Source organism: Salvelinus alpinus, chromosome 2 (genome assembly GCF_045679555.1).
Source record: "Salvelinus alpinus chromosome 2, SLU_Salpinus.1, whole genome shotgun sequence".
NCBI classification, from domain to species: domain Eukaryota; kingdom Metazoa; phylum Chordata; class Actinopteri; order Salmoniformes; family Salmonidae; genus Salvelinus; species Salvelinus alpinus.
This window is the reverse complement of record NC_092087.1, coordinates 124,851,661-124,866,313: the sequence shown is the minus strand read 5'-3', so window position 1 is coordinate 124,866,313 and position 14,653 is coordinate 124,851,661. Positions and strand designations below refer to the sequence as shown.

Here is a 14,653-nt window from a genome sequence, read left to right as displayed (position 1 = left end):
TGCACTTATGACTATATATAGCATTTACCAGCATTTTCTGATCCATTCAACACGTTCAGTCAAAGTTGACGAGGGCAGGTGGCTGTTGAAGTTGTCAAATAATTAACACAAATATTTGCGTCAATTTCGTCGATATTATTGTAGGATTTTTCAACAGGTTCATTTTTGGATAAACTGTTTTTCCTTGCAAAAGATTCGTGATTTTTACATTTTTTTTGTCAATAATGTAATAGGCATATAAAAATGTGTTTTAGCCTATTTTTTGTTTTCGAGAAGATGACCACCGAATGTATAGGTCGAATGGAGAGCTCTCTTGAAGGTGATTTGCTGACTCCCACTTCAACTAGTTTGACCAATTTCCTAATAATGATTTTCTCTCTACAAACTGACACCCTTAACTGTCATTATCTGCAACAGTAGTTGAATTTGACGTGATTTAATCCCTGTGTGATATTAACACTGTTAAGTTATTGAGACCTTTTTAGGGTTCTCAAGATTGCCTCCCACCCAGGTCCAAACACTTGCCAGCAGCTATTTTTAACCAGAGATTAAGTTCAGAAACAGTGATACCCTCACCGTTTACAGTAAATGGACTACTGTAGCCCTACAACTATGTTGATCGACATCTTTCTATTTTGAAAATGCTAAAATTAAATAGCTGGAATTAAACCTGATATGATTTAGCAGATAAACTTTCAAGCGCCCATGTGCAAAATCTACAGTCATTTTCAATATGGTGCGATTTTCATAAGTGCTTCATATACCCAGTTGTTGCCAACTTTTTGATGGATGTTGGAGTGCAGGTGCAGTGAATTATGGGACAAGCTTACTCCTGGACTAAAAAGCATTGTCGAGGCAAATCTCCATTGAAAGTGCTTTATTAGTAAATTATGAAATATCCTTATCTGGGTCTGCAGCACATTGAACAATTACACAGATCATGATGTAAATCAACCTCCATACAATAAACTGTAGATCAGAATGTTCCTTAAAAAGCTACGTATTATAATATACAATGTCACGATTTGACACCTGAGCTGAGACCTGCATAGGAGACTTTGAATGTATCTGGAAAATGTCGGCTGTCATGAACTGAAGCTAAAATCCTTAATCGTAGCAATAACAAAGTGGTTGCCCAGCCTCTGTTTTGGCAAAAGCTGAGGGTTGGGCTTGGAGAAATGCAACCACTCAAATTCATAGAGCTATGGATGCAAGGCCTGACCATCCATGATATCAAAATAATAGTTATAGCCATGTCTTGAGGCTGTACAGTGATTGTTAACATTCATGTTTTTTTACAAAGATTGGCATAAACCAAGCTGATATTTGGGGTTCTGATGGGGTACAACAGTTAATCAAAGCTCATCAGGCATATACAGTGAGTATACCAAACATTAGAAACACCTTTCTAGTACTGAGTTGACTCCAATGCTTCCCACAGTTGTGTCAAGTTGGCTGGATGTCCTTTGGGTGGTGGACCATTCTGGATACACGTGGGAAGCTGTTGAGCGTGAAAAAACAATCACCGTTGCAGTTCTTGACACAAATGGGTGCGCCTGGCAACTATTAACATACCCAGTTCAAATGCACTTACATTTTTTTGTCTTGCCCATTCACTCTCTGAATGACACACATACACAATCTATGTCTCAATTAAGGCTTAAAAATCCTTCTTTAGTCTGTCACCTCCCCTTCATCTACACTGAGTGAAGTGGATTTAACAAGTGACTTCAATAAGGGATCATAGCTTTCACCTGGATTCACCTGGTCAGGCGATGTCATGGAAAGAGCAGGTGTTCTTAATGTTTAGTATAATCAGTGTATAAGTTGTATTCTTGAAGAATCAATGGGTATATATCATTCATTTATAAGTCCAAAAATGTATTCTAGCTTTACCTTACACTGCTAGAAATATTTGTATTTACATAATAACAATGATAACACAATTACTATTGCGTGTGGAAGTTATGAGCATCTGAGTACCTCGCCCCCTGCTCTCAACAGCAGCCCTATCAGCTGACATTTGACCCGAGCCACCGTGCCTTAGTCCTTAGCAGGGAGCAAAATACAAATGGCTGAAGATCACAAAGTCTTGGTAGTAAGAAACATTGGCTTGAGGGATATATAAAGGAATGAAGGTGGAACACATCTCAGACTCATTTACCTTTAAACTTTTAGCAAAAGTTATTTTGTTAAATTTGAAATGGGTAGCCTAAGTTGACTGAACTCCATCTGCAAGATTCAGTGCATTAAGGTATATATTTGTTTTATACATCTTTCTGGGTATTGGTCATTGATCTTCTGGGAACAGATCTGTGTAATAGGTGATTAGTAAAGTCGTTTTACTGTACTTATCTTCAATAGAGACCCTGTAAAGTACTTTGAGACAGAAAGCCTTTAGCCTTCCTAAACTGCATCTTCTTATTTCTCAGAGGAAATGAGAGAGTTATTGGGTCAATACATCTCAGACACCCTCAGCTATGTCCACACAGTGAAGGAATTCTGTGACAGGCATCCAAGGTGGATCCTGCAGAGAAAGGAGGAACAATCCAAGATGAAGAACATCAAGGAAATGGCAGACAGAATCGATCTTAAATTCGGCCGAGTCTTGAATGCAGAAGACAAGACCAAGGCATTAGGAGAGTTCACGAAAGACTATCTGACCCAGGTGACTGCAAACCGTAGGCTTAAGGAGCTGGAGAAGGAGCTGGAAGATGTATTGAAGGACACTCTCAAAGGGCTGGAGGAGCTGAACTACTTCATGGATGCTGTGGAGAGGCTGGTGGTCACCTCTGTGTTTGTATTTGCTGATGAAAACCGGTTGTGTCCTCTGCCTCAGGGGAGGGAACCATCAAGTGTCCGAGCTGTCATCACCTCTGCTAGAATGGCCTGTCCTCTCCTCATCCACTTTAAGAGGGACGCTTCAGCCTTCTTTTCCCCATGCCTCCTCAATGTGGAGGTGCTGTACGTGTACTTGGAAAATTACATACACATCTCTGAGCAGCTGTGTGAGAGAATGAGATTGGGAAATGTGTAAGCGGAAATCAGTTTAAATTATTTAACACAATATTGGTTTCTGACATACCAGTAAAATACTTTATATTATTATGTAACATTATAGCAACTTCTGCTGTAGCTGAAAAGTGCTTTATAAATAGTTTTTTATTATCAATATTAGAAAAACATTTTGCAGAGAGAAGAATGACAACTTGATGATTGACACCAGCACTGAAGTGAATGAAAAGTCCATGCAGACCATGTTTAACCATTTGTGCCATTTGAGTGATATCAGGTAAACCTTTACAGTTTTGTTTTGTTACATTTGCAAATACTAGCTTACTAACATTGAGGGCACACATTTCTGATCATTCATTTATCGATTCCAGCTACATGTTTCAATGTCTCTGATGGAAAAAGTGGAATATGTTTCCCCTGCTAGAATGAACCAGCACCTCAGACTGACGTTCCTGTTCCAGGACTCTGCCCTGCACTTCATTGGTCTGTTCAGTCAGTGCCACTCCAGAATGCTGGACTGTCTAAAAGAGCTGGAAAGGAGAGCTGGCAAACTAAATAAGATGAAGAAAGGGGGTTATATCTCCAGTGTGGTAGGCAGTGCAGTGGGGGCAACAGGAGGGGCTCTGACCATCGCAGGCCTTTGTCTTGCCCCTGTGACTGCTGGGCTGTCACTGGGGCTCACCATCCCAGGGATTGGAAAGGGTGTGACCAGTGGGGTCAACAGTCTAACCACCGGTGTAACAAAGGTGGCATTTAAAAGCTACCAAAACAAGAAAGCCAATACAATCTTTCAATGTTTCATGGAGGACATAAAAAGACTCCATGGTAGTCTGGAGAAGGTGGCCAGCAACATTTGCCCTTTGGAGCCGAAGGTGGTGGCATTAGTGGTTGGGAAGAATATAGGCAAAGGTGGTGCGAGTTTAGGAAAGAAGATCAATGGCATAGTAAAAAAACCTTTGCAATAGAGGCCTTAAAGGGGAAAGGCGTGGTCATGGGTGCAGGCAAGGTGGGACTCGGAGAGGGCAAAAAACTTGCTGCAGATTTACCTGACATTGGGATGTGGGCACAAGGCACTCCACTCGCCCTCTCTAGGACATTAAGGAAATGTGCCGTGGCCTCAAATGCCCTATTCATTGGCCTGTACATCATCAATATCTGTAAAGACAGTGTCAGCCTCGCCAAAGGCAGCAAGAGCAAGACATCCCAGCTCATCCGAGCCAGAGTGGCACTGTGGCGCATGGAGATCAACTCATGTCAGAGGATCCATGACTCACTGTGCCAAGGCATCCGTAGGTTCAGACAGAGTCAGCGAATCCTGGAGAAACCATTTTACCTTGTGAAGGAGTTAGAAAGTCTAGAGCCGCTTGTAGAGATGGGACTCATGGAGCAGCCTGAGGATGATATAGAAACTCTGGGGCAGCCTATGGAGCAGATGAGACTCCAGGGGCAGCCTATGGAGATGAGACTCCTGGAGCAGCCTATGGAGGAGATGAGACTCCAGGGGCAGCCTATGGAGGAGATGAGACTCCAGGGGCAGCCTATGGAGGAGATGAGACTACTGGGGCAGCCTATGGAGGAGATGAGACTCCTGGAGCAGCCTATGGAGGAGATGAGACTCCTGGGGCAGCCTATGGAGGAGATGAGACTCCTGGGGCAGCCTATGGAGGACATGAGACTACTGGGGCAGCCTATGGAGGAGATGAGACTACTGGGGCAGCCTATGGAGGAGATAGAAAAAGGTACAAAACTAGTCAAATTGATTTGCCCTTAAAACATGTCACATACATGATGAATGATATTATGTGCATGTATTAGCAAAAATACTCAAGCCTAACTAATTCTTTGAATTTCACCAATCTGGCATTGCCATTGGTTAATTTGCTGCGTAATTGGTTAATTAATTGCTTTTCCATTAAAAATCCTTTTCTCTAGGTTTTTGCGACTGGATGTGGCATTCGGGCATGGTGGTGTTGCTGTTAGCATATGTATGGGCTGAGAACATTTATAAGTAGAAATTGAGAAAATGAAGAAGCCAAGACACTTGCCGTTTGGACTGCATTGTTTCCTGTGCATCACTTCCTGTACGACTTAATTGATTAACATGTCGATTTGAAATGATTACTGTGCATGCTTTTAAAGCTACTTGGATTTGAGAATAGAAGAGAACAGAATTTTTTATTAAATGTATACAAGATTATTAAATATTTTAGTCAAACCACCCCTTTATGTGGGCGGTGTTCTTGTTTTGGAATAGTCCAATCTAAATATTCTAAATGTATTATATAGAACAAACATGCCTCTCTGACATGTAGAATATGGAATCCCTATCTTTTTGCAGCATTACAAGTTGTACCAACTGAACATAGCTGTTCTACGTCAGATTCTAGAACCTGTCACTGTATATTGATGTAGTGTAACAATCTAAAAAAGAGTTTCAAAAGAGTTTAATCCACGTTATATTGTTGAGAAAATCTAATTGGCCTAAGTAGTTATTTCAGCGTGGTTATTCTACTTCTGAATTGTATAGGTATGTACTGCCCTCTAGTTTATTAGGTACACCAATCTAGTACGGGTAAAGGGGCATTCTACACAGTGTTGGAAACGTTCCACAGGGTTGTTGGTCGATATTGACGTAATGGCATCACGCAGTTGCTGCAGATTGGAAGGCAGTACATTCATGCAGCGAACAGCCCGTTCCATCTCATCCCAAAGAGGCTGTACTGGGTAGAGGTCTGAGGACTGCGCAGGCCACTCACGTAAACTGAACTCGCTGTCATGCTCCAGGCAATGTTTTTCCACTCAGTTGTCCAGTGTTGGTGTAACATGTAAATTCATATTGAATATAATATAATCCAATCCTAAAATATATTATCCACCGTTTTTCCAACACATAACTTCTACATAACTTTAAAGGAGTTGATAAGAAGACCAATATCTCAATATACAATAAACATATTTATCATACAAACTCCAAGTGACGTTTCAAATGTTTACTCAGGGAAGATGTCCAGCTTAATACCTACATTCAATAGAGTGCACTTATACACTGAGCTCTCGTCCTTTCCCTTCCAGAAAGATGTACTTCAGTACTTTTCCATCACCCATGATTTCTCCATGCTCCCTTGTGCATATCACAGGACTTCTCATCAGTCAGGAGGGTCCTTGAGTTATTTTGAGTACACATTCCTACAGTCCACTGCAGTCCACTAAATAATTACACTCTTCAAATACACAAAGAGCTTGAACCTAACACTACTTTCAATCTCTAAGGATATAAAAACAATCTATTCATACTAAGAGGATATCATGATATTAAACAGTAATATAAAACATTCATTTACAATCTATCAGAGTAAAGAAAAAGTTAAAGAAAGTATCACCCTTATTGTGTGAATTACTCAGATGATGGTACTAAAAAGCAGTCTTTTAACCTTTTCACACGTACCATCACACAAGTGTGATAATTCTACAGTGGTCCCTGTAGCATACGATCACACCAGTGTGATTAGAACGCGTATTTAGAACGGCTAGTTTCGAATGACGCAACAATCAGCATTTCAAATCAAATCAAATGAAATTGTATTAGTCACATGCGCCGAATACAACAGGTAAGCATTTCACCTTACAGAGAAATGCTTACTTACGATCCCCTAACCGACAGTGCAGTTTAAAAAATATGGATAAGAATAAGAGATAAAAGTAACAAGTAATTAAAGAGCAGCAGTAAAAAATAACAATATATACAGGGGGGTGCCGGTACAGAGTCAATGTGCGGGGGCACCGGTTAGTTGAGGTAGTATGTACATGTAGGTAGAGTTAATTAAAGTGACTATGCATAGATGACAACAGAGAGTGGCAGTGGTATGGAGAGGGGAGGGGCAATGCGAACAGTCTGGGTAGCCATTTGACTAGATGTTCAGGAGTCTTATGGCTTGGGGGTAGAAGCTGTTTAGAAGCCTCTTGGACCTAGACTTGGCGCTCCGGTACCGCTTGCCGTGTGGTAGCAGACAAAACAGTCTATGACTAGGGTGGCTGGAGTCTATGACAATTTTTAGGGCCTTCCTTTGACACCGCCTGCTATAGAGGTCCTGGATGGCAGGAAGCTTGGCCCCAATGATGTACTGGGCCGTTCGCACTACCCTTTGTAGTGCCTTGCGGTCGGAGGCCGAGCAGTTGCCATACCAGGCAGTGATGCAACCCGTCAAGATGCTCCAGATGGTGCAGCTGTAGAACCTTTTGAGGATCTGAGGACCCATGCCAAATCTTTTCAGTCTCCTGAGGGGGAATGGGTTGTGTCGTACCCGCTTCACGACTGTCATGGTGTGCTTGGACCATGTTAGTTTGTTGGTGATGTGAACACCAAGGAACTTGATGCTCTCAACCTGCTCCACTGCAGCCCCGTCGATGAGAATGGGGGCATGCTCTGTCCTTTTTCCTGTAGTCCACAATCATCTCCTTTGTCTTGATCACGTAGAGGGAGAGGTTGTTGTCCTGGCACCACACGGCCAGGTCTCTGACCTCCTCCCTATAGGCTGTCTCGTTTTTGTCGGTGATCAAGCCTACCACTGTTGTGTTATCTGTAAATTGAATGATGGTGTTGGAGTCGTGCCTGGCCATGCAGTCATGAGTGAACAGGGAGTACAGGAGGGGGCTGAGCACGCAGCCCTGTGGGGCCCCTGTGTTGAGGATTAGCGTGGCGGATCTGTTGTTACCTACCCTTACCACCTGGGGGCGGCCCGTCAGGAGGTCCAGGATTCAGTTGCAGAGGGAGGAGTTTAGTCCCAGGGACCTTAGCTTATTGATGAGCTTTGAGGGCACTATGGTGTTGAACGCTGAGCTGTAGTCAATGAATAGCATTCTCACATAGGTGTTCCTTTTGTCCAGGTGGGAAAGGGCAGTGTGGAGTGCAATAGAGACTGCATCTGTTGGGGCGGTATGCAAATTGTAATGGGTCTAGGGTTTCTGGGATAATGGTGTTGATGTGAGCCATGACCAGCCTTTCAAAGCACTTCATGGCTACAGATGTGAGTGCTACGGGTCGGTGGTCATTTAGGCAGGTTACCTTAGTGTTCTTGGGCACAGGCACTATGGTGGTCTGCTTAAAACATGTTGGTATTACAGACTCGGACAGGGAGTCAGGACATGTACTGCATGCTCGCAGTACACGTCCTGGTAATCCGTCTGGCCCTGCGGCCTTGTGAATGTTGTCCTGTCTAAAGGTCTTACTCACGTCGGCTGCGGAGAGCCTGATCACATAGAGAGCCTGATCACTGATCACGGTACAGCTGGTGCTCTCATGCATGTTTCAGTGTTATTTGCCTCGAAGCGAGCATAGAAAAGGTTTAGCTCGTCCGGTAGGCTTGTGTCATTGGGCAGCTCTCGGCTCTGCTTCCCTTTGTAGTCTGTAATGGTTTGCAGGCCCTGCCTGCAAGAGCCGGTGTAGTACGACTCGATCTTAGTCCTGTTTTGATGCTTTGCCTGTTTAATGGTTCGTCAGAGGGCATAGCGGGATTTCTTATAAGCTTCCAGGTTAGAGTCCCGCTTTGCTCTAGCCTTTAGCCCAGTGCGGATGCTGCCTGTAATCTTTGGCTTCTGCTTGGGGTATGTACTTACAGTCACTGTGGGGACGACGTCATCGATGCACTTATTGATGAAGCCAATGACAGATGTGGTGTACTCCTCAATGACATTGGAGGAATCCCGGAACATATTCCAGTCTGTGCTAGCAAAACAGTCCTGTAGCTTAGCATCTGCTTCATCTGACCACTGTTTTATTGATCTAGTCACTGGTGCTTCCTGCTTTAATTTTTGCTTGTAAGCAGGAATCAGGAGGATGGAATTATGGTCAGATTTGCCAAATGGAGGGCGAGGGAGAGCTTCGTATGCATCTCTGTGTATGGAGTATAGGTGGTCCAGAGTTATTTTCCCTCTGGTTGCACATTTAACATGCTGATCGAAATTTGCTAAAACTAATTTAAGTTTCCCTGCATTAAAGTCCCTGGCTACTAGGAGCCCCGTCTCTGGGTGAGCGTTTTTTTGTTTGCTTATGGCGGAATACAGCTCATTCAATGCTATCATAGTGCCAGCCTCTGACTGTGGTGGTATGTAAACAGCTACAAAGAATGTAGATGAAATTCTCTCCGTATCATTTGAGCTGGCCACACTGTTTTTTCATAAACATTTTGCACAAACACAGTCCTTACAAAGTTATGTCCAGAATGTGAGCAGTTTATTTTTGGATGCAATGTTCAGACATTCACAGAAGTATCAACAGCATAACACAATCATCCAAACCGGGAAAATGTAGGCTACATTTGTCCTAGCGCTAACTGAGGAAAGATTGACGAAACACAAGCGGTCAAATTTGTATAACTCTCGCTGACAAACTACAATATGAATTAGCTAATAGGAATTACTATTTATAATTAATCACATCACGGGTGAGGTCACCATTGATCGAAATAATTGAGTAAAACACTCTAGAAATCGAAAGTAATCCGACGATGGGTAGTTTCTGCGCGCTGCCATGCTTTTTTCTCTCACAGAAACCAGTTCGCAAAAAATTTGTGTAACTCATTTTGTTATAACATCTTTGGTCCGACAGACGATTACGTGAAACCCAGAATGCATTGTATGTCAACAAACATGGCTCCACACACAGTTGTAATTAGCTTAGCTCATCATAATCAGTACAACCTTCAAAAAAGTATTTTACACACATAATATGTGCCCATTACAATCTATGCAATAATCGGAATGCATGATTTGTGAATAAAACAGTAAATATATAAATAATTACAACCAAAAACATTTTCTGATAGTGATTTATTGATACAAGTAGTGCGTGCCGGGAGTGAATCATGTAACGTTAACCTCTCACTGCCACTGTGAGCCATTCAGTGTTGTTGTTTATGTATGTAGCTAGTGAGCTAAGCTGTAACATTAGCAATGTCTTTCAAAAGGGGACAACAAACAAATGCAGAAATTAAAAATTCTGACAATGAGTCTGAAAGTCAGGAATCAGATTCTGACAGTGACAGTGAGTAGCTGTCCCCCAACCTTGTAGCCATTGAGAACCCTGAATCTGAGGACCCCTTATCCACTGACAAAGTCCCATGTCCCTTTGAAGATGCTGGTGGTGATGGAGGCAGACAAACAGTGGATGAAGTACAGGAGTTCTGTGGTAGCTGGAAGGCCGCCAGCCATTTCACCCCTCCTGGTCCTGCTGTTTGCTTTGATGAGTCCCAGTCTGGAGTGCAACGCCCCTTGCCATTTCCATCTGCAGCAGAGTTCTTCAAGTTGTTTCTGACAGAGGTGCTGGTGGGAGACATAGTAGAGGAGACCAATCGCTATGCCTTGGAGCTACAGGAGAAGAGAGAGCCAGGAGTGGGGGGGGAAACTCACTAAATGGGTGACAACCACAGTTAGTGAAATGTATACCTTCTTGGTGACAGTCCTTCTCACGGGGATAGTAAAGAAGAACTCCCTAAGAGAATACTGGAGCACAGATCCTATGTTTGCAACTCCCTTCTTTGCCATCCTCTTTTCCCAAGGCCGCTTCCTAGTTCTGCTGCGATGCCTGCATTTCGTCAACAATGCTACTGCCATCCTAAATGACCCGTTGTACAAAATAAGAAATGTTTTTACCAGCCTGACATCAGTGTAACTGATGTGAAATGGCTAGCTAGTTAGCGGGGTGCGCGCTAAAAGCATTTCAATCGGTGACGTCACTCGGTCTGAGGCCTTGAAGTAGTTGTTCCCCTTGCTCTGCAAGGGCCGCGGCTTTTGTGGAGCGATGGGTAACGTTGCTTCGATGGTGGCTGTTGTCGATGTGTGCAGAGGGTCCCTGGTTCGAGCCCAGGTAGGGGCGAGGAGAGGGACGGGAAGCTATACTGTTACATCAGCATTTGGTTGGGTCTTTGTGCCATACATTGACCTATGTATTGATGAGTCCCTGATGTTATGGAAAGGTAGGCTGGCGTTCCGTCAATATATTCCCTCTAAAAGGCACAGGTTTGGGGTCAAGTTCTTTGTCATGTGCGATGTGAAGACAGGATTTGTCCAGGACATTATAGTTTACACAGAGTCCACCACTGACATCCAACATTATGAGGGGCTTGTAGTGTCCGGGTCCGTGGTGATGACCATGCTGGCTCCTCATCTTTTTATTTTTTATTTTATTTAACCTTTATTTAACCAGGTAGGCAAATTGAGAACACGTTCTCATTTACAATTGCGACCTGGCCAAGATAAAGCAAAGCAGTTCGACACATACAACAACACATAGTTACACATGGAGTAAAACAAACATATAGTCAATGATACAGTGAAAAAAAATTAAAAAAAATAAATAAAAATAAATAAGTCTATATACAATGTGAGCAAGTGAGGTGAGATAAGGGAGGTGAAGGCAAACAAATATATGTATAAATAAATAAAAATATAAAAAGGCTATGGTGGCGAAGTAAATACAACACAGCAAGTAAAATAAAAAATAAAAACACTGGAATGGTTGGTTTGCAGTGGAAGAAAGCGCAAAGTAGAGACAGAAATAATGGGGTGCAAAGGAGCAAAATAAATAAATAAATACAGTAGGTAAAGAGGTAGTTGTTTGGGCTAAATTATAGATGGGCTATGTACAGGTGCAGTAATCTATGAGCTGCTCTGACAGCTGGTGCTTAAAGCTAGTGAGGGAGATAAGTGTTTCCAGTTTCAGAGATTTTTGTAGTTCGTTCCAGTCATTGGCAGCAGAGAACTGGAAGGAGAGGCGGCCAAAGGAAGAATTGGTTTTGGGGGTGACCAGAGAGATAAACCTGCTGGAGCGCGTGCTACAGGTAGGTGTTGCTATGGTGACCAGCGAGCTGAGATAAGGGGGGACTTTACCTAGCAGGGTCTTGTAGATGACCTGGAACCAGTGGGTTTGGCGACGAGTATGAAGCGAGGGCCAGCCAACGAGAGTGTACAGGTCGCAGTGGTGGGTAGTATATGGGGCTTTGGTGACAAAACGGATGGCACTGTGATAGACTGCATCCAATTTATTGAGTAGGGTTTTGGAGGCTATTTTGTAAATGACATCACCGAAGTCGAGGATTGGTAGGATGGTCAGTTTTACAAGGGTATGTTTGGCAGCATGAGTGAAGGATGCTTTGTTGCGGAATAGGAAGCCAATTCTAGATTTAACTTTGGATTGGAGATGTTTGATGTGAGTCTGGAAGGAGAGTTTACAGTCTAACCAGACACCTAGGTATTTGTAGTTGTCCACATATTCTAAGTCAGAGCCGTCCAGAGTAGTGATGTTGGACAGGCGGGCAGGTGCAGGCAGCGATCGGTTGAAGAGCATGCATTTAGTTTTACTTGTATTTAAGAGCAATTGGAGGCCACGGAAGGAGAGTTGTATGGCATTGAAGCTCGCCTGGAGGGTTGTTAACACAGTGTCAAAAGAAGGGCCAGAAGTATACAGAATAGTGTCGTCTGCGTAGAGGTGGATCAGAGAATCACCAGCAGCAAGAGCGACATCATTGATGTATACAGAGAAGAGAGTCGGTCCAAGAATTGAACCCTGTGGCACCCCCATGGAGACTGCCAGAGGCCCGGACAACAGACCCTCCGATTTGACACACTGAACTCGATCAGAGAAGTAGTTGGTGAACCAGGCGAGGCAATCATTAGAGAAACCAAGGCTGTCGAGTCTGCCGATGAGGATGTGGTGATTGACAGAGTCAAAAGCCTTGGCCAGGTCATTGAATACGGCTGCACAGTATTGTTTCCTATCGATGGCGGTTAAGATATCGTTTATGACCTTGAGCGTGGCTGAGGTGCACCCATGACCAGCTCTGAAACCAGATTGCATAGCGGAGAAGGTATGGTGGGATTCGAAATGGTCGGTAATCTGTTTGTTGACTTGGCTTTCGAAGACCTTAGAAAGGCAGGGTAGGATAGATATAGGTCTGTAGCTGTTAGGGTCAAGAGTGTCCCCCCCTTTGAAGAGGGGGATAACCGCAGCTGCTTTCCAATCTTTGGGAATCTCAGACGACACGAAAGAGAGGTTGAAAAGGCTAGTAATAGGGGTGGCAACAATTTCAGCAGATAGTTTTAGAAAGAAAGGGTCCAGATTATCTAGCCCGGCTGATTTGTAAGGGTCCAGATTTTGCAGCTCTTTTAGAACATCAGCTGACTGTATTTGGGAGAAAGAGAAATGGGGAAGGCTTGGGCGAGTAGCAGAGGGGAGGGCAGTGCTGTTGTCCGGGGTAGGGGCAGCCAGGTGGAAAGCATGGCCAGCCGTAGAAAAATGCTTATTGAAATTCTCAATTATAGTGGATTTGTCGGTGGTGACAGTGTTTCCTATCTTCAGAGCAGTTGGAAGCTGGGAGGAGGTGTTCTTATTCTCCATGGACTTTACAGTGTCCCAGAACTTTTTTGAATTTGTGTTGCAGGAAGAAAATTTCTGCTTGAAAAAGCTAGCCTTGGCTTTTCTAACTGCCTGTGTATACTGGTTTCTAGCTTCCCTGAAAAGTTGCATATCACGGGGGCTGTTCGATGCTAATGCAGAACGCCATAGGATGTTTTTCTGTTGGTTAAGGGCAGTCAGGTCAGGAGAGAACCAAGGGCTATATCTGTTCCTGGTTCTAAATTTCTTGAATGGGGCATGCTTATTCAAGATGGTGAGGAAGGCATTTAAAAAAAATGTCCAGGCATCCTCTACTGACGGGATGAGATCAATATCCTTCCAGGATACCTCGGCCAGGTCGATTAGAAAGGCCTGCTCGCTGAAGTGTTTCAGGGAGCGTTTGACAGTGATGAGTGGAGGTCGTTTGACCGCTGACCCATTACGGATGCAGGCAATGAGGCAGTGATCGCTGAGATCTTGGTTGAAAACAGCAGAGGTGTATTTGGAGGGCAAGTTTGTTAGGATGATATCTATGAGGGTACCCGTGTTTACGGAATTGGGGTGGTACCTGGTAGGTTCATTGATAATTTGTGTGAGATTGAGGGCATCAAGCTTAGATTGTAGGGTGGCTGGGGTGTTAAGCATGTTAAAATTTAGGTCGCCTAGCAGCACGAGCTCTGAAGATAGATGGGGGGCAATCAGTTCACATATAGTGTCCAGAGCACAGCTGGGGGCAGAGGGTGGTCTATAGCAGGCGGCAACGGTGAGAGACTTGTTTTTAGAGAGGTGGATTTTTAAAAGTAGAAGTTCAAATTGTTTGGGAACAGACCTGGATAGTACAACAGAACTCTGCAGGCAATCTTTGCAATAGATTGCAATAGATCTCAGCAAGGGACACACTTTGCATGTGGAAAATTGGTACAGCAGTCCCACACTCTTCCAGCATCTGCTCTCCAACAGCACAGGGGCCTGTGGCACAGTCAGGTCGAACAGGAAGGGGATGCCAGCATTCGGATGCAGGAAGAAGCAGAGAGGGGAGGTGGAGTTCCAGGAGAACGGTCAAAAGCCGTCAGTAAAGTGGCATGACAAACGAGACGTCCATGTCCTCTCCAATGTCCATACAGCAACCATGTCGGCCACAGGGAAAGTGGACCACCTGATGGGAGAGAGAGAAATCAAACCAGACTGCATGCTTGACTATTACCTCAAAATGGGGGCAGTGGATAAGGCAGACATGATAAACAGCTTTGT

At 43.8% G+C, this 14,653-nt stretch overlaps 1 pseudogene; it reads left to right on the top strand.

Annotated features, from left to right (window-relative positions):
• The first annotated feature begins 276 nt into the window (after window positions 1-276).
• On the top strand, window positions 277-10,422 carry LOC139542453 (uncharacterized; annotated as a pseudogene).
• Window positions 10,423-14,653: the final 4,231 nt, after the last annotated feature.